General features: G+C 40.2%; 1 protein-coding gene across 50 annotated transcripts in view; it reads left to right on the top strand.

Annotated features, from left to right (window-relative positions):
* LRRFIP2 (LRR binding FLII interacting protein 2) overlaps nucleotides 1-20843 on the top strand; it is a 128446-nt gene that overhangs the window by 6032 nt on the left and 101571 nt on the right. Inside the window, exon 3 of one of the 50 annotated variants that reach the window (XM_015445642.3) lies at nucleotides 15838-15885. The exons of the other annotated variants lie outside the window; for them this stretch is intronic. The gene's annotated coding sequence lies outside the window, so the exon portion shown is untranslated. The remainder of the gene's footprint in view (nucleotides 1-15837; nucleotides 15886-20843) is intronic. 50 annotated transcript variants of the gene reach the window in all.

The raw sequence follows: 20843 nt of genomic DNA, 5'->3' as shown, positions 1-20843 counted from the left end.
CAGTCAAGATTGTTTGAAGAATTCGGCATGGACTCCTTCACCCCCACTTTTTTGCTTTAGATTAGATTGTGACTAGAGGAAATTTAGTTTTCCTTTGCCGTCAGTTATTTGCGGTTGTTCACATTTATGATGATGAGAATGATGATGATAACGTATTTAGGATTCAGTGTGAGGAGAAAGAATAAACTCGTATTTTTCTTTCTTCATTATCAGTTTATTCCCATTATCTTATTTTCCCTTCTCTGTCTCAGCCTTCGTTTCATCCTCGGGAAAAAAAAAGAAAAAAGAAAAAGAAAAGAAATAAAGACCAGCAGAGAGAGAAAGTGGTAAAGAGCTGGGGAAAGCCTTGGAATACATATCAGGGTGCTTTCTCAGAGGTGGACTATAAACATCTTCGTTAAAGAATCATGGATTATCTTTTTCCATTGTTTTCATTTTGAACCCTGTATATCTCAGTGTTCCTTCATTACCACATTTTAACTACTTTTGATATAACAGATAACTTTACTGCTTTAGGGAAGCAAATTTAATTTTTATGTTACTGTTCTGAGCATGTTGTTCCTTACATGCCCACTTTCCTAAGTAGAAATATATTAATAGCTAGGAGCAATCTTTTGGCTTTCTGTTTTGTAAGTTAGAGTATACTATACTGTATGCAGAGGATTAGGATGTTAAAATATTTATTTCCCTGTTAAATGGCTTAAATCATGAACAAACTGAATATATAGTGTTGCCTCTTTTAAAAAGTAAGTATCCCAGTTAAGTGACCCAAGGATTATAGGACTAAATATAGTAAAAAATTCAGCTTTAGATTAGATGTTTTTTCCCCTGTCACAGATAATGCGGTATCTAGGTGAACAGTCAAGGAAATGAGAGGGCATTGTTCTTGTTGTCTTGCCAGATTCATCCTTTGCAATCAAATAAAGTTTGTTTTGTTTTTAAAATTGTGGTAAAATATAGATAATATAAAATTTACTCTGTTGACCTTTTTTAAAATTTTTATTATGGTAAAATACAGTCATTTGTTGCTTAATGACAGGAATATGTTCTGGGAAATGCATCATTAGGTAATTTTGTCATGTAAACATCACAGAGTGTACTTACACTAACCTAGACAGTGTGGCCTACTACACACCTAGACTATATGGTATAGTCTGTGGTTCTTAGGCTATAAACCTGTGCAGCGTGTTACTGTACCAAATACTGTAACTGTAGACAATTATAACACAATGGTAAATTTTTGTGTGTCTAAACATAGAAAAGATACAGTTAAAATATGATATAAAAGATCAGAAAATAGGCCAGGCATGGTGGTGTGCACCTGTAATTCCAGGTACTCAGGCTGAGGTAGGAGGATCACTTGAGATCAGGAGTTCTAGGCTGTAGTGTGCTATGAGCGCACCTGTTAATAGGCAGTGCGTTCCAGCCTGGGCAACATAGTGAGGCCCCATCTCTTAAAAGGGCACACCTGTATAGGACAGCTCCATTATAATCTTATGGGACCACTGTAATATGTGTAGTCCGTTGTTGACTGGAACATCCTTATGCAGCACATGACTGTATACATAACCTAAAATTTATCATGTAAGCCATTTTTAAGTGTACAATTTGGTGGTATAAAGTACATTTACATTGTTGTGTAACAGTCACCTCTATCCATGTCCATAACTTTTTCGTCATCCCAAGCAAGCTCTGCCCATTAAACAATATCACCTCATGCTCATAGCCCTTGGTAACCATCGTTCTACTTTTGACTCTATGAATTTGTCTACTGTAAGTACCTCGTATAAATGGAATTATGTAATAGTTGTCTTTTGTGTCTGGCTCATTTCTCTTAGCATGATCTCTTCAAGATTCATCCATGTTGTAGCATGTATCAGAATTTCATTTGTTTTAAGACTGAATAATATTCCTTTGTGTGTTTATACCATATTGTTTAATCACCTGTTGATAGTTGGGTTGTTTCCATCTTTCTGCTTTTGGGAATAATGCCACCATGAATATGAGTAAACAAATATCTGTTCGAGTGCCACATTCAATTCTTTTGTGTATGTACCTAGAAGTGGAATCGCTAGTAATTTGATAGTTATCAAATTTTATTTGGTAATTCTATGCTTAATATTTTGAGGAACCACCATACTATTTTCCATAGTGGCTACACCATTTTACATTACCACCCGCAATGCACAAGGGTTCCAATTTCTCCACATCCTTGCCAACACTTGTTATTTTCTGTTTTCTTATTGATTGATTTTTATTTATGTCAAGCCAGGGTCTCACTCTGTCACCAAGACTGGAATGCAGGGGCCCGACCACAGCTCACTGTAGCCTTGATCTCCCGGGCTCAAGTATTCCTTTCTACTTCAGTCTCCTGAGTAGCTGGGAGCACAGGTGTGCACTGCCGTGCCCAGCTAATTTTTGTATTTTTTGCAGAGGTGAGGTCTCTCCATGTGGCCCAGGAGGGTCTCAAACTCCTGAGCTCAAGTGATCTGCCAACCTCGGCCTCCCAAAGTGCTGGGATTACAGGTTTGAGCCATTGTGCCTGGTCCTGTTTTCTTTTTTTCTTTTTTTTTTTTTTTGAGATGGAGTCTTGCTCTGTAGCCTAGGCTAGAGTGCAATGGTACAATCTCGGCTCATTGCAACCTCTGCCTCTTGGGTTCAAGCAATTCTTCTGCCTCAGCCTCCCAAGTAGCTGGGACTACAGGCACCCGCCACCACACCCGGCTAATTTTTGTATTTTCAGTAGAGACAGGGTTTCACCCTATTGGCCAGGCTGGTCTCAAACTCCTGACCTTGTGATCTGCCCACCTCCGCCTCCCAAAGTGCTGGGATTACAGGCGTGAGCCACTGCACCTGGCCTGATTGTGCCTGGCCCTGTTTTCTAACAGAAAAATGTCTAGAGATTTTAAAATAAAATCTCTAATAGGGTGGTATCTCACTGTGGTTTTGATTTGTATTTCCCTGGTGATGAGTGATATTGTGCATTGTTTCTTTTTCGCTTTTCTTTTCTTTCTTTTCTTTTCTTTCTTTCTTTTCTTTTTTTTTTTTTTTTGACAAGATTTTGCTTTGGCACCCAGGCTGGAGTGTAGTGGCACAATCATGCCTCACTGCAGCCTCGACCTCCTGGGCTAAAGTGATCCTCCCACCTCAGCCTCTCCAGTAGCTGGGACCACAGCACAGGCATGTACCACCATGTTCAGCTGATTTTCTTTTCTTCTTTTTTTGAGACAGAGTTTTGCTCTTGTTGCCCAGGCTGGAGTTCAATGGCATGATCTCTGCTCACTGCAACCTCTGCCTCCTGGGTTCAAGCAATTCTTCTGCCTCAGCCTCCCAAGTAGCTGGGATTACAGGCGTGCGCCACCACGTCCAACTAATTTTGTATTTTTAGTAGAGATGGGGTTTCTTCACATTGACCAGGCTAGTCTTGAACTTCTGACCTCAGGTGATCCGCCCACCTCAGCCTCCCAAAGTGCTGGGATTACAGGCATGAGCCACAGTGCCCCGCCTCTTTTTTTAATATTTTGTAGACACACGTTGCCTAGGCTGGTCTCCAACTCCTGGGTTCAAGCAACTTTGTCCAGGCTGGTCTCCAACTGCTGGGCTCAAGCAATACTCCTGCCTCAGCCTCCCAAAGTGCTGGGATTACATATGTTGAGCCACCAGGCCCGGCTGAGCATCTTTTCATGTGACCATTTGTGTATCTTGTTTGAAGAAACATCTACTTATGTCTTTTATCTTTTTAATTGGGTTTTTGTTGTTGCTTAGTTGTAGGATTTCTTTATATCATTCCGTTATCAGCAATATAATTTGCAAATTTTTTTTTTATTCCATGGGTTGCCTTTTTACTTTCTGATAGTGTGCTTTGATGTATACAGTTTTTATTTTATTTTATTTTAAGATGGAGTCTTGCTCTGTCACAGCCTAGAGTGCAGTGGCCCAATCTTGGCTTACTGCAACCTCCACCTCCCGGGTTCAAGCTATTCTCCTACCTCAACCTCCTGAATAGCTGGGATTACAGGCACACGCCACCATGCCTGGCTAATTTTTGTATTTTTAGTAGAGATGGGTTTTCACCATGTTGGCCAGGCTGGCCTTGAACTCCTGACCTCGTGATCCGCCTGCCTTGGCCTCCCAAAGTGTTGGGATTACAGGCGTGAGCCACCGCACCCTGCCCAAAGTTTTTAATTTTGATGAAATCCAACTTACCTTTTCTTTTGTTGCTTGTGCTTTTGGTATTATGTCCAAGAAATCATAGCCAAATTCAATATCATGAAGTTTTTCCCATATATTTTCTCCTACGAATTTTATGGTTTTAGCTCATTTGTTTAGGTCTTTGATCCATTTTGAGTTTTTTCTTTTTTCTTTCTTTTTTTGAGACAGAGTTTCTTTCTTGTCGCCTAGGCTAGAGTGCAATGGTGCAATCTTGGCTCACTGCAACCTCCACCTCCTGGGTTTGAGTGATTCTCTGGCCTCAGCCTCCCAAGTAGCTGGGATTACAGGCGCTTGCCGCCATGCTTAGCTAATTTTTGTATTTTTAATAGAGACAGGGTTTCACTGGTCAGGCTGGTCTTGAACTCTTGACCTCAGGTGATCCACCTGCCTTGGCCTCCCAAAGTGTTGGTATTACAGGCATTAGCCACCATGCCCGGTCCCTAAGTTAACTTTTCTATATGGTGTAAGGCAGTGATCCCCAACCTTTTTGACACCAGGGACCAGTTTTATGGAAAGCAATTTTTCCGTGGACGGGGGTGGGATGGGTGGGGGAATGGTTTTGGGATGAAACCATTTCTTCTCAGATGATCATCAGGCATTAGATTTTCATAAAAACTCACAATCTAGATCCCTCACATGCACAGTTCACTATAGGGTTCGTGCTTTTTTTTTTTTTTTTTTTTTTTTTGAGACAGAGTCTTGCTCTGTCACCCAGGCTGGAGTGCAGTGATGCAATCTTGGCTCACTGCAAGCTCCGCCTCCCAGGTTCACGCCATTCTCCTGCCTCAGCCTCCCGAGTAGCTGGGACTACAGGCGCCTACCACCACACCTGGCTAATTTTTTTATATTTTTCGTAGAGACAGCGTTTTACCCTGTTAGCCAGGGTGGTTTTGATCTCCTGACTCCGTGATCCACCTGCCTCGGCCTCCCAAAGTGCTGGGATTACAGGCGTAAGCCACTGCACCCGCCCGGCTGCAAGACAGTCTTATATAATGTAGCATAGTTATGGGAGTAACATCCTATATAACCTTTGCCATATTCTGTTGGTTAGAAGTAAGTCACAGGACTCACCTACATTCATGGGAGAAGTAATTATACAAAGATGTGAACACTAGGAAGGGGGATTAGGGTGGGGAACCACCTTAGAATTTGTCTACCATAACTGATTACAAAATAGCATGTTTTAGAAACTTTTTTTTTTTTTTTAATGAGATGGCGTCTTGTTCTGTCATCCAGGCTGGAGTGCAGTGGTGTGATCTTGGCTCACTGCAGCCTCCACCTCCCGCCTTCAGTTTTCCCACCTTAGCCTCCCATGTGGCTGAGATTGCAGGCACCTGCCTCCATGCCCGGCTAATTTTTGTATTTTTGGTAGAGATGGGGTTTCACCCCATGACCAGGCTGATCTCGAACTCCTGACCTCAGGTGATCTGCCCACTTCAGCCTTCCAAAGTGCTGGGATTGCAGGCGTGAGCCGCCATGCCCGGCCATATTAACCAATTTTTGTTTAAAAAATAATGTTATTAAAATAGGAGTATCTTCAGATGATGGGGCTTACTGGTGGTTTTATTGTTGTTTTGCGTTTCTTCACTATTTCATCCCACTTTCCCTCCCTGCAACATTCCAATTTTGAAATTTTAAAACAATAGTTGGTGTTTTCATTATAATGAAATAAATATTGTTTACTGATCAGCCATGTAGTATATCATACTTGTTTCCTTTCTTGTTTAATTTTGTTTTTTCAGGGAGTTAAAATTTGACTTTGACGTTTGCATAATTTTCTGTTTACCTGTTGCTTTCCCCCTAAATGCTCCAACAGATTTTTCAAGAGCCTTTATCTGTCTTGTCTGTTTATCTGTTTATCTATGTGTCCATCCATCCATTCTAGCTTACAACATCAATTAATTTATAAGTTATAAAACTATTTTGTGTAAAATAATTAGTTGTGAACTATAGAGAAATATAAAACAAAAATATAGTTTTAGGAAGAGTAATACATGAACACCTGTGATCTCATTACCTAAGTCAAGAAATTACATATTACAGTTATCCTAGAAGTTTCCTCAAGATATCCTTTAATGGCACCCCCTCCCTCCCAGGAAATCACAAGCCTATTTTAACACATTATTCATTCTCTTGGGACCATTCTCTGCTCAAGCCTGCAATATCCTCCATGTCCATACATGTATTTTTGGCCAAAATGTTTAATTTTGAAAAACTGAAAAGCTCTACTACCTCTCTGAGTCTGTTAGTCAGGATAGGCTGAACTACTTTAGTGAATAATTACCACATCAGTGGTTTTTAACGCAAAATTTCTCACTCACATCTTTGCTGTGAGTTGAAAAGCAGTGACAGAGTGGTAGTCTATTCCACAGAGTCATTGAGGGACTCAGGCTGCTTTCGACTAGTGATTCTACCAACCCCTGGGGCCTCAGAGACTTTGAGTTTCCTGCATCTGGCTGGCAGATGTGAGGACAAAGAGAGGGACTGTGGTAGATTGCATGGCAAATTTGGTGGGCCAGGCCAGGATGTGGTATACATCAGTTTTGTCCACATTCCACTGGCTAGAACTGAGTCAAATGGCTACACTTAACTGCAAGGAAGAAAAGGGAAAATGCCTTGGTGAACAATAAGCCAATCTCTGCCATGGTATGTATCCCTAAGAAGTATATCATTTTGTTTTGGAAAGCTGAATAGCAAGCATCAGCTGAGGCTGTGAAAGGAAAGGTACATACTGCTGCTATTAGATGAAAGCTCCCAGCAGATAAGCTGAAAAGAGTCTTCCTTGATCCTTTTTGGCAAGTCATTGGGAAAGTTTGTTAGTGAGTCTGGAGAAACACAGGCTCACCATAATCAGGGAATCTGGCGAAACTAAAGTGTTTACAGGATACTATGGTAAATATCTAGAAGAAATGTGATTGGGAGAGTAGATTGCTCTATGTGGTTTTGCTTCTAAGCTAAGCTCATCATGCTCTAGCTCTCAAGAATAAGGAAAAGCAAAACACATCTGTGCTGTGAAATAAGACTTCAGCCCATCTAGGCTCCAGAAACTTCATCAACACGGGGTCAAGACAAACTAAATTCTAATGAAAACCTGGACCAGGCACATCTCATGTTAAATGGATGTGCCCCAAAGGCTGTGGGGATTTTGGTAATGACAGTCCTTCATTGTGTCTCTTGAGTCATATTGCTCTAATCTGTAGCTTTCTTTCTGAGATACCTATCATTCTTTTGGAGATTCCCTTTTGCCCCTCTTCTGTGTTTATTTCCTGTATGCTAAGTTTCCCTCTCTGTTGGTTTTTCACTTTTACTTGGTGAAGCCTATCTTCTAGTAGCTTAGTGACAAAGAGTGTAAAAGGTAAATTTTTGAGACCTTTCATGTCCAAAAATGTCTTTAATAATCAAGTATGAGAAATAGAGGGATTTGACTGATACAGGCTACTTATAGATCATCTATAATTTTCCTTCAGGAGTTTGAAGGCATCACTCTATCATCTTCTTGTTTCCAGAATTACTTTTGAAAGTCTTGAAGCCATTCTTAATCCTTGATGTGTGGCCTGACTTTCCCACCCCATGAAAGGTTGTAAAGTCATCTTTGTTCTCATTGTTTAAAATTCTCTAAGATATGCCTTGGTGTGAACTCAGGACTTGTGTTGAACACTTTGGGCCCTTTTAGTCTGGCAACTCATGTTCTTAACTTCTGGGAAGTCATTTGATTAATAATTTATTTTTGTTTTCTCTTTCTCTCTCTGTCTTTTCTTTTTTTTTTTTTTGAGACAGAGTCTTGCTTTGTCACCCAGGCTGGAGTACAGTGGCACCAACATGACTCACTACAACCTTGACCTCCTGGCCTCAAGTGATGCTCCCGTCTCAGTCCCCACCACGCCTAGCTAATATTTGTAGTTTTTGATAGAGATGAGAGGAGGTTTTGCCATGTTGCCCAGGCTCGAACTCCTGAACTCAAGGGATCTGCCCGCCTTGGCCTCCCAAAATGTTGGGATTATAGACATTAACCACCACACCCAGCCTGTTTTCTCTTTCTCTAGTTAGTTGAATGTTGGTCCCTCTGGACTGATACTTTAACCTTATATATTTTTCTTTCTTGTTTTCTACCTCTCTCTCTTTTTTTTTTTTTCCTGTTTTCTGTCAGACTTCCTGAACTTTATTTCCCAACCTGAGTTTTCTAAAACTAATTTTTTTATTCAGGTACTATTCATGTATCATAAAATTTACCTCTTTAAAGTAGAGACCTTTTCAGTGGTTTTTTAGTGTAGTCACAAAGTTGTGCAGCCATCAGCACTAATTCCAGAAGGTGTTCATTACCCCCACAAAGAAACTTCATACCATAGCAGTCCTCTCCATTTCCTCTTTACCCAAGACTGTGGAAAGCACTAGTCTATTATACTTTCTGTCCTTATGGATTTACCTGTTCTGGACATTTTACATAAATGAAGTTATTCAATATGTAGTTTTTGTGTCTGGCTTTTATCACTTTTCAGGATTTACTCTTGTTGTATGTAGCACGAGTCAATACTTTATTCCTTTTTGTTGTTGTTGTTGTTTTCTTTCTTGAGACAGTCTTGCTCTGTTGCCCAGGCTGGAGGGAGTGTAGTGATGCGATCTTGGCTCACTGTAACCTCTGCCTCCTGGGTTCAAGCGATTCTCATGCCTCAGCCTCCCGAGTAGCTGGGATTACAGATGCGTCCCACCATGCCTGGCTAATCTTTTTTTTTTTTCAGGTGGGGTTTCACCATGTTGACCAGGCTGGTCTCCAACTCTTGACCTCAAGTGATCCCCCTGCTTTGGCCTCCCAAAGTGCTGGGATTACAGGCATGAGCCATCGTGCCAGGCCCAATATATTTGTTTTTATGGCTGAATGATATTCCATTGTATGGATATGCCACATTTGCTTATCTATTCATCAACTGATGGACATTGGGATTGTTTTCACTTTTGGCTGTTAGGAATGATGCTACTGTGAATATTCAGTTACAAGTTTTTGTGTGGACATAAGTTTTCAATTCTCTTGAGTATATACCTAAGAGTGGAATTGCTGATTTCTATTATTTTTTTAATTTCTGCTATCATGTTTTAATTTGCAAGATCTTGTATTCTCTGAATTTTTTTTTTTTTTTTTGAGGCAGAGTTTTGCTCCTGTTGCCCAGACTTGAGTACAATGTCATGATCTCGGCTCACTGCAACCTCTGCCTCCTGGGTTAAAGTGATTCTCCTGCCTCAGCATCCTGAGTAGCTGGGATTACAGGCGTGTGCCACCATGCCCAGCTAATTTTGTATTTTTAGTAGAGATGGGGTTTCACCATGTTGGTCAGGCTGGTCTCGAACTCCTGACCTCAGGTGATCCGCCTGCCTCGGCCTCCCAAAGTGTTGGGATTACAGGCTTGAGATACTGTGCCCGACCCTATTCTCTGAAAATTTTAATAGCCTCTTGTTCTTGTTTCATGGCTATAATTTGTCTTAATTTTCTGAAGATATTAATGATGGTTATTTTTGAAGTTTTCTTCTCCCTGTGTAGTTTATTTTCACGAAGTTATTCTTTTGAGTTAGGGAGTTTTCACAGACTTCTTGGTTTGAAAGTAGGTGGGGTTGGTCAATGTTGACCTCCCTCGAAGAGCGGTATATATTTTGGTAGCAGGGTGGGTGATTTAAAGGTGGCTGAAGCAGTCCCACATTTCAAAATGCATACTTTCACCTAAGCCCACACTTACTACTCCATTCCTATTCCCATTGCTCACCCTTCCCTTCCCCAGAGCTCCTTTGTCTTCTAGAACTTCTGGTATCCTGGGGAATAGGAGATGAAGTTGAAGCTGAGGTAGTAGCCTAGCAATGGAAAGGGGGACTTGGAGGTCTAACTACTTAATATAAAGACTTTTAAGTGATTTTTTTTGTTTTGTTTTGTTTTGCCTAGGGCTTACTCATTGGGCTCACGCAGTCCTTCTGCCTCAGCCTTGCAAGTAGCTGGGACTACAGGTGTGAGTCACTATACCTGGCTAATTTTTGTGTCAAAACCCCAGCTGCCTTTTTTTTCCCTCTCTTTTTCTTTCCTTTTTTTTTTTTTTTTCCAGAAATTGAGAAACTCAGGTTGGGTACAGTGGCTCACGCCTGTAATCCCAGCACTTTGGGAGGCGGAGACAGGTAGATCACCTGATGTCAGGAGTTTGAGAACAGCCTGGCCAATGTGGTGAAACCCCATCTCTATTAAAAATACAAAAATTAGCCAGGTGTGGTGGCACATGCCTTAGTAATCCCAGGTATTCAGAAGGCTGAGAGAGGAGAATTGCTTGAGTCGGGGAGAAGGAGGTTACAATGAGCCGAGATCGTGCCGCTGCACTCCAGCCTGGTTGGTAGCGAGACTCTGTGTCAACGAAAACAAAAAAGAGAAAGTAACAAACTCATTCTAAAATTTATATGGGAATGCAAGGGCCCTAGAATAGCCAGTGTTAGAGGAAGAACAAAAAATTTGGAGGACTCACTTTTCCCAATTAAAAAATTTACCTCAAAGCTATGTTAATCAAGAAGGTGTGATACTGGCATAGGATAGCCATTAAGCTCAGTGAAATAGAATTAAGTATCCGGAAAGTAAATCCTTTTATGGTCAGTTGATTTTTGACAAGGGTGGCAAGATAATTCAGTGGGAGAAAGAATGGTCTTTTCAACAAATGATGCTGGGACAAATAGATATCCATGTGCAAAAGTGTGAAGTTGGATCCCTGCCTCATACCATACACGAAAATGAACTGAAAATGGATCATAGACTTAAATATAAGAGATAAAACTGTAAAACTCTTAGAAGAAAATATAAAAATAAATCTTCATGGCCTTGAGGTAGGTTTCTTGGATATGACATCAAAAAAAGCAACAAAAGAAAAAAATGGATAAATTGGACTTCTTCAAAATAAAAACTTTTGTGCTTCAGAGAACCTTCTCTCTGATCTCTTTACCACTTTTATTTTCCCAGTGTTCTCTTTTGTCTACTTACAAGGCAGTGACAGTGCTATGTAAATAGTGCCTTGCAAATTCTCAGTAGATATTTGTTGAAAAGGGAAAAATTAAAGGTACGTGATAGGTTTTATTTTATGAAAATTTCTAGTTTTAGAGCCTCCTTCATATTGATTGCATTTTTTTAATATTGAAAAATTATATCCTCCTTACATGTGTTCCCGTTTCTCTTATTTTTTGTTTCATCTTGATTCTTTGGTTCTTTGCTACCTGGGCTTATATTTTTCTTTCTAATACTTCTTTCCTGTTTTCTGCTTTATTTCAGGCCCTTTTTTTTTTTTTTTTTTTTTTTTTGATGTGGGGTCTTGCTCTGTTGCCCAGGCTGGAGTGCAGTGATACGACCTTGGCTCATTGCAACCTCTGCCTCCCAGGATCAAGCAATTCTCCTGCCTCAGCCTCCCGAGTAATTGGGATTACAGGCATGCGCCACCATGCCTGGCTAACTTTTGTATTTTTAGTAGAGATGGGGCTCCACCATGCTGGCCAGGCTGGTCTCAAACTCCTGACCTCAAGCGATCCCCCTGCCTTGATCTCCCAAAGTGCTGGGATTACAGGTGTGAGCCACCACTGCCTGACCTGTTTCACACTTTTAAGTCTTTCCTACTCTCAGCAATATGTAATTGTCAGTCTTCCTTTCTTTTATCCTCTGATTGTATGTCCATACATCTCTGAGATACTTTAAAAGGTATCAAGAAAGGAAGCTATTTGAATGGTACTAGAAAGTGGTTTGCTTCTCAGAAAATACAGATAAGTGAATTGTTGTTTAGTCTATCTTCCTAATTTGGGTTCTGCACAGTTGATGAAATAGTATAAAGATTTATGTCCAACATATAGCCCATTTATTCTGTAAATGAACATTAAATGAACATAAATTTACCAAGTAGAGAAATGCAACCGCTGGCATGTTATCGTAGGAAGAGAGGAAATGGAAAGATAATCAGTTGCATTGGAGATATGAGGATAGTGGGTAGTCAAAATATGAGACTTTAAAAATATCTTCGGTAATTCTTAGGACAACTGACTATAAAAGTAGAAGGAATGATTATGTAGGTTCTCATCTTTGTAAGCATTATTCTTTATGAAGTATGAGTTTAAGTGAACCGTTATAGTTTCTAATGTTCTTTTGACATTTAGTTTGTGTTTAGCATTTGCCTTTCCTTGTTTTGCCAAGTTTTCCAGTTTTGCCTGTATATATTTTTTTCATTTTGTACTTTGCCTCAATTTCTGAATATACCTTCTGTATTCTTCCTGTAGGTTCTGCTAATGATTTATTCATTTTAATGTAACGATCTCATTTAGATATTTGCAGGATTGATGTCTTTAACTGTAATCCCTCCCTCCCTCTTCTTTTCCCCCCTCTCTCCTCCCTCTCCTTCTCATTGTCTTCCTCTCTCTTTCCTTTCCTTTTTTCCTCTTCTGGTTGGAGCCATTTTCTGCCTGCCTATAATCTTTATTTTATCTTACTTTTTCGAGACAAGGTCTCACGCTGTCATCCATGCTGGATTGCAGTGGTGTGATCAAGGCATACTGCATCCTCTACCTCCTGGATTCAAGCAATCCTTCCACCTCAGCCTTCCAAGTAGTTGGGACTACAGGTGTGTGCCATCACGCCTGGTTAATTTTTGTGTTTTTTGTAGAGACGGGGTTTCACCGTGTTGCCCAGGCTGGTCTTGAACCCTTGGGCTCAAGTGGTCTGCCTGCCTCAGCCTCCCAAAGTACTGGGATTACAGGCATGAGCCACAGTGCCCTGCCATAATCTTTAGTTTGTTTGTTTGTTTGTTTTGAGACAGGGTTTCACTCTTGTTGCCCAGGCTGGAGTCCAATGGCACGATCTTGGCTCACTGCAACCTCTGCCTCCCGGGTTCCAGCAATTCTCCTGCCTCAGCCTCCCAAATAGCTGGGATTACAGGCAGGTGCCACTATGCCTGGCCAATTTTGTATTTTTAGTGGAGACTGGGTTTCTCCATGTTGGTCAGGCTGGTCTCAAACTCCCGACCTCAGGTGATCCTCCTGCCTCGGCCTCCCAGAGTGCTGGGATTACGGGCGTGAGCCACCACACCCCACATAATCTTTATTTTTAATGTGCATGTAACTATTGAGTGTTCTTCAGTGCTATGATTACCTCTGCCTTCCTTTTCTTTTTCACTCAAGATTTTTAATTGCAATTCCTAATTCCCATGCCTTTTTTTTCACCTAGTCATCCACACTTCTTAAGCAGTTACTCTTTCCCCAACATTTTATTATAAAAAATTTAAAAAATTTTTTTTTAGAGACAGAGTTTCACTTTGCTTTCCAGGCTGGTCTCAAACTCCTGGGCTCAAGCAATTTGCCTGCCTCGGCCTCGCAAAGTGCTGGGATTACAGGAGTGAGCCACCATGCTTGGCCGATGATAAAAAATTTTAAACATACCCTGAGCACGGTGGCTTTCGCCTGTAATCCTAGCACTTTGGGAGGCTGAGGCAGGTGGATCGCTTGAGTCCAGGAGTTCAAGATGAGCCTGGCCAACATGGTGAAACCCTGTGTCTACCAAAAATACAAAAATTAGCCAAGTGCAATGGTGTGGGCCTGTAGTCCCAGGTACTTGGGAGACTGAGGCAGGAGAATCGCCTGAGCCTGGGAGGCAGAGGTTGCAGTGAGCCGAGATCGAACCATTGCTCTCCAGCCTGGGAGACAGAGTGGGAGACCCTGTCTCAAAAAACAATTTTTTTTTAAACATACAGAAAAATTGAAAGAGTTGTGCTGTGAACACTAATGTACCTACCATCTGGATTCTGTCATTTAATCTTTTGTTGTTGCAGTTTGAAGTAGCAGATCTCAGTGCACTTCAACCCTAAATATTTTAGCATGCACATGATTGGCTAGAGTTTAATATTTGTATAGAGAACTTTTTTCTTTTGAGGTAAAATTTACATAGAACAATATGCAAATATTTTAAATACAACGTTTAATGATCTCTGTCTTCTGTTTCAAGTCACTTGTGTTCTACTAAGAGGACTAGCATAACCATTATAAGGCTGCACTCCCAAAACTTGGTTATTCATTTAGAGTTTTAAAAATAAACTTTGATACAAAGTTCCTTAAGAATTTCTCCTTTTTTGTTTTTATTATATACATGTGCTAGACGGCAAAATGATTATAGTTAAGGCATTTATTTTTTCCAAATTGTTCTGTACTTTAGCAGAAACTCTTAGCATGGTTTAATGCTATTAGACAGTGCATGCTGGAGGAAATCAAGGATATTTTTGTCTAGTTAAATGTATGAAATTATAAAGAAAGGCCAGGATTGCTTTTTTTTGTCAATTTCACAAGCTAAATATGCAAAACAGGTAGTTAATTTAGAATGCTTTAAATATTTATGGGGTGCTTTATAGTTTGTTAAATGCTTGGATTTTTCTTCATTCATTTGAGCCTCACATTAACCATGTTATATCGATGAAACTAATAAAGAGATGGAGGCGTAGAAAGTGGGGAGGGTAACACAGCAAGTGGTAGTGCAATCAATTGAACTTGAATCTTTTCATTTTAAGTTTTGTCAAGTGGCAACAACTGCAATCACACTAAGTCTTTAGTTCAGGGACAATTCCATGTACTGGGATTTGTTTATGAATAACTACAGAATGTTTTCTTGTGCAGACTAGCGTTCACAGTAATGGCAGCTGTGATGCAAAGACATATAGGGACAATATTTTGAATTCTCCATGATGCAATACTTAGATATAAAGGAGCTATCTATCAGGATCCAGATTAGGCACAGAACTTTCTAAGTGTCCTATATTTAGAATGTGACATACTGGTGCTACATGCACATTCTGTTCTTACAAAAGTGGACAATATCATGATTGAAGTGCCACTTTTACTGTGGCAAAATGCCTGTTATTTCAGATGTGTATTATATGAGAAGCTCATTGGAGAAGAGAAAGCCTTATTGAAATATCGGTCTGTTTTGGAAGGTTTATATTCCACAAGATCCTGAAGATACTTTCCTTCTTTTCCTTAAGTAGACAAATGCTTCATGATAAAACCATCTGGGGAAAATCAACTTGACACTGTGTGGGTAAAGGACTTGACAAAAATACAGGCAGTTTTGTTCTTATCAATTGAGGAAAAGGTTTAGCTCTTTAAGTTGTTTGATACCACCAAGGAAACACTCCAAGGAGTTAATGTGCTCCTGAAGAAAAGTGTTCTTGAGGAACCTTTGGGGTAGAAATTTACGGCAAGTCCTTTAGGATCAGAAACAAAATGATGTATTTAAGGTTTCCTTTGAGTCTACATTCTCAGTTTTGTCATTTTGTTGAAAGATTTCCCATTGGCTATGTTAGGAATCTTATTTCTTTCAAGGTTTCCTTCATCACTGATACAGAATGACCTGGAGTTACTAGAAAATAGATTGCATGAGAACTGAAAAACCTTTCCTTTCTCCTTTTTTTTTTCTTTTTTTGAGACAGGGTCTCCCTCTGTCACCCAGGCTGGAGTGCAGTGGTATTATCATGGCTCACCATAACCTTGACCTCCCTTGGCTCACATAGTCCTCCCACCTCAGCCTCCCAAGTAGCTGGGACTACAGGTGTTCATCAACTTGTCTGGATAAATTTTTTTTTTTTTTTTTTGTAGAGACAGGATTTCACCGTGTTGCCCAGTCTCGTCATTTTTCTAATACTGGTAAGGAAACCTGCCTGCAGGGTACAAATAATACAGTTCTTTTAAAAGTGCTAGGTTATCCTTTGAGCTAGGTCATTCTTGATCTGCATTATGTGAACTGAAAAAGGCAACTGGACCTGGCCAATCAGTCATATAAACACCTAGGTGCCCTCTGTAGATATGACAAGAAGGATAAGGAAGATAGGAAGTTGTTCCTATTTCCTGCTTATCCTGTGCTGCTTTTTCCTGTCATCTCTTTCTCAGTGCTGCCTATTCTGGAGCTTGTTGAAACCATTTTGTTTGGAAGCAATTTTAAGAAAGAATTTTTTACATAAATCTGTGGTCCAGGAGTACTCTGGCAGGTGTAAGGCTTAGGCATTGTTAGTTGAGAAAGAAAGAAAATGGATCATGGGGATAGAGGAGAAAGAAAAGAAAGATTCAAAAGAATGCTACCAGCAGTGGTTTCAGATTGGTGTCTCAGTAGTATAGCATATTATGTTTAATTTGGATGTGATCCAGTTGGGGGCTAGTTTATTTTTTGCACCTTAGATTGGAATGTTTTTATTTTTATTTATTTATTTTTTTGAGATAGGGTCTCACTCTGTCACCCAGGCTGGAGTGCAGTGATCATGGCTCACTGCAGCCTCGACCTCCCAGGCTCAGTCAGTTCTCGCACCTCAGCCTCCCAAATAGCTGGAATTACAGGCACATGCCAACATGCCTGGCTAATTTTTTTTAATTTTTGTAGAGACAGGGTTTTGCCATGTTGCCCAGGCTGGTCTCAAACTCCTTTGCTCAAGCAGTTCTCCTGACTCAGCCTCCCAAAGTGCTGGGATTATTAGATGTGAGCTACCACGTCTGGTTTTAAAATGCATCTCTTTTTCCTCAATGCTATTGAAATTTTAGAGAATTAAGAAAAAAATGCATCCATAATGCTATCTTCCTAACAAAACCACTGTTAAACTATTGATATACTTCTAGCCAAATCTATTTTTATTCTCTAATTATTTTTATGTGTCTGAAATTAGAAAATGCTTACATTTTTTCTCCTGCTTCTGTGAAATATCTTTCATTGTGTCCTTGGAAAGCTGACTGATGGACAAATATTGGATGATACTACAGTGCATTCACTAAATTGTCACTGTAGTCTGAAAAGGAACATTGTGTTGCATGTTGCTTTTTTTTAGTAGGTGGCTAATATTTGTATACACCATTACCATTTTTTAAAAAAAATTTTATTTTGGCTGGTCATGTGGCTTATACTTGTAATCCTAGCACCTTGGAAGGCTGAGGCAGGTGGATCACCTGAGGTCAGGAGTTCGAGACCTGCCTGGCCAACATGGTGAAACTCTGTCTCTACTAAAATTACAAAATTAACCAGGTATGGTGGCACACACATGTAGTCCCAGCTACTCGGGAGGCTGAGACAGGAGAATCACTTGAACCCGGGAGGCAAAGGCTGCAGTGAGCCAAGATCGTGCCATTAAACTCCAGCCTGGGCAAGAAAGAGCGAGACTCCGTTTCAAAAAAAAATTTGTTTCAATAGTTTTTGGGGTACAGATGGTTTTTGGTTACATGGGTAAGTTCTTTAGTGGTGATTTCTGAGATTTTAGTGCGCCTATCTATCACCCAAGCAGTTTATACTGTACCCAATATGTAGTATTTTATTCCTTACGCCCCTGCGCTTGCCCCCACCACCAAGTCCCCAAAGTCTATTATATCATTCTTATGCCTTTGCGTCTGTATATTTTAGCTCCCAATTATAAGTGAGATCATATGATATTTGATTTTCCATTCCTGAGTTACTTCACTTAGAGTAATGGCCTCCAACTCCATCCAAGTCGCTGCAAGAGGCATTATTTCATTCCTTTTTATGGCTGAGTAGTATTACATGGTGTGTATGTACCACATTTTCTTTATCTGCTCGTTGGTTGATGAGCACTTAGGTTTTTCCCGTATCTTTGCAATTGTGAATTGTTTTGCTATGAACATGTGTGTGCATGTGTCTTTTTCGTATAATAACTTCTTTTCCTTGGGTAGAGACCTAGTAGTGGGATTACTGGATCAAATGTAGTTCTACTTTTAGTTCTTTAAGAAATCTTCGGGTCATGCCTGGTGGCTAACGTCTGTAATCCCAGCACTTTGGGAGGCCAACACGGGCAGATCACTTGAGGTCAGGAGTTTGACACCAGCCTGGCCAACATGGCGAAACCCTGTCTCTACCAAAAATACATAAATTAGCTGGGCATGATGGCCTACGCCTATAGTTCCAGCTACTTGGAAAGCTGAGGCAGGAGAATTGCTTGAACCTGGGAGGCGGAGATTGCAGTGAGCCGAGATTGCACCATTGCACTCCAGCCTGAGCGACAGAGCGAGACTCCAATCTCAAAAAAAAAAAAAAAGAAATCTTCATATTGTTTTCCATAGTGGTTGTACTAGTTTACATTCCCACCAGCAATGTATACACTATTACTATTAGTTAAGTGTATAATCTTTAAAATTATGCTGAAGATGATTGGAGACCCCTGAGAAAACTTTTCTGTCCTTTTCAGGAGTTGTTCTGATTTGTGTCTGGGATGTATCAGGTGCTACATTAAGAAGTACATTTTTTCGTGTTTCCGTTTTTTTTTTTTTTTTTTTTTTTTTTGAGATGGAGTCTCGCTCTGTTGCCCAGGCTGGAGTGCAGTGGTATGATCTCGGTTCACTGCTACCTCCACCTCCTGGTTTCAAGCGATTCTTCTCTCTCAGCCTCCCAAGTAGCTGGGATTACAGACATGTGCCATCTCAACCGGCTAGTTTTTGTATTTTTAGTAGAGATGGGGTTTTGCCATGTTGGCCAGACTGGTCTCGAACTCCTGATCTCCTGTGATTTGCCCGCCTTGGCCTCCCAAAGTGTTGGTATTACAGGCGTGAGCCACCACGCCCAGCTGGTGTTTCCATTTTTAAATGAGTTCTTAATAATCATATCCAGATATATCTTCTCTAGTGAAATAAAAGTAATAAACCATCATCAGTCTTTATTCTGGTGGACAGAATAATAAGCTAGCTCTGATGAATGAGAAATGGTGTCAGATAAGTTGGGAATGTCCTGAATCTTTATTGGAGAAAACTTTTTGGTGGAGTAGTTCTGCTTTATTTAGCCTGAATCAAGTAAATTCCAGTACATTAAAGTCATTTAGAATTTCAATACAGCCAATTCTGTGAGGACAGACTTACTTGAGAATTCTTTTGTGATTCATACTGTAATGAAATTTTGCTGGTTTATTTTGTTAAAGGAAGTCAAAATTTTTTTAAGTTACGGAATATTTAGCTAAATGAGCTATACTTGTTAGCAATGTGTATAGAAGAAAACAGGTCATGAAATTTGGCTTGCATTCTTTCATGGTAATCTTTAATCTCAAATACCATGTGTTAGAAAGGTTAGATGGTCTTTTTCATCCTTATTATTTAATCCTGGCGGATGGGTTTTTCTTCTCCCTTTTGTTAAAATAGGTCTAATAAGTAATAGTAACAGGTTCATAGATATATTCTTTTTTTTATATTTTGAGAAGGAGTTTCCTTCTTGTTGCCCAGGCTGAAGTGCAGGGGTGCAACCTCGGCTCACTGCAACTTCTGTCTCCCGGGTTCAAGTGATTCTCCTGCCTCAGCCTCCCAAGTAAGCTGGGATTACAGGCATGTGCCACCATGTCCCACTAATTTTGTATTTTTAGTAGAGATGGGGTTTCACCATGTTGGTCAGGCTAGTCTTGAACTCCTGACCTCAGGTGATCCACCCGCTTTGGCCTTCCAAAGTGCTGGGATTACATGCATGAGCCACCGCGCCTGGCGATATGTTCTTAATAATTTGACTACATCAGTTTTGTTCATCACTGTACCTTTAGCACCTCCTATAGTACCTGGTAACAACAGACACTCAGGTATTTGTTACATGGACAGTGTTGGTTATCGTTAATTGAAGAATAATAAACCTTCATTTTTTTCTTTTATATGGTTGTTGGTTTTTTTTGTCCTTTTTTTTTTTTTGAGAGAGAGTCTCTGTCACCCAGGCTGGAGTCCAGTGGCATGATCTTGACTCACTGCAATCTCTGCCTCCTGGGTTTAGGTGATTCTTGTGCCTCAGCCACCAGAGTGGCTGGGATTATAAGCATGCATTACCACGCCTGGCTAATGTTTGTATTTTTAGTAGAGATGGGGGTTTTACCACATTGGCCAGGCTGGTCTCGAACTCCTGGCCTCAAGTGATCTGCCCACCTCAGCCTCCCGAAGTGCTGGGATTACAGGTGAGAGCCACCGTGTCTGGCGTTGTTGTGATTTAATTGGAATTTTTCTTAAATTACACTAAAAGGCAAAGTTAGTTTTGTAACTATAAGGCTTAGTAGTAAAACCTCTTGAACATCTTCTAAAACTTTAGGCTGAATAACTTCTGAAATGTTTTTCATTCTGGGATGGAGATTGGTTTTAGAAATAACTATAGTTATTTATTTATTTATTTATTTATTTAATTAATTAATTTATTTATTTTGAGACAGAGTCTCACTTTGTCTCCCAAGCTGGAGTAGCACAATCTTGGCTTACTACAACCTCTACCTCCTGGGTTCTAGTGATTTTCCTGCCTCAGCCTCTCGGGTAGCTGGGATTACAGATGTGTGCCACCCTGCTTGGCTAATTTTTGTATTTTTAGTAGAGACAGGGTTTTACCATGTTGGCCAGGCTGCCCAGCTATAGTAATTTTAAGTGGTTAAGTAGAATTTCTGCTGATGGCAGCTTTCTGAGGCTAATATTATAATACACTCTCACAGGTTGCCGTGGGTAGCATAGTGAAAAGAGTTGGGAGATTTAGTAATTAGTATAAAATTAAATATTCTAAAATTTATTGGAATAATTTGGTAGTGGGAAGAGGTATTTGGTGACTGATTTCTCTAAGAAGAAATACAATTTCTCTGTTAAAAGTGAATGTATAAATGAACATGAAAATCGCA

This window comes from Macaca fascicularis, chromosome 2, assembly GCF_037993035.2.
Source record: "Macaca fascicularis isolate 582-1 chromosome 2, T2T-MFA8v1.1".
In the NCBI taxonomy this organism is placed as follows: Eukaryota; Metazoa; Chordata; class Mammalia; order Primates; family Cercopithecidae; genus Macaca; species Macaca fascicularis.
Note: the sequence above shows the minus strand (reverse complement) of the source record. Positions and strands in the feature narration are given on the sequence as shown.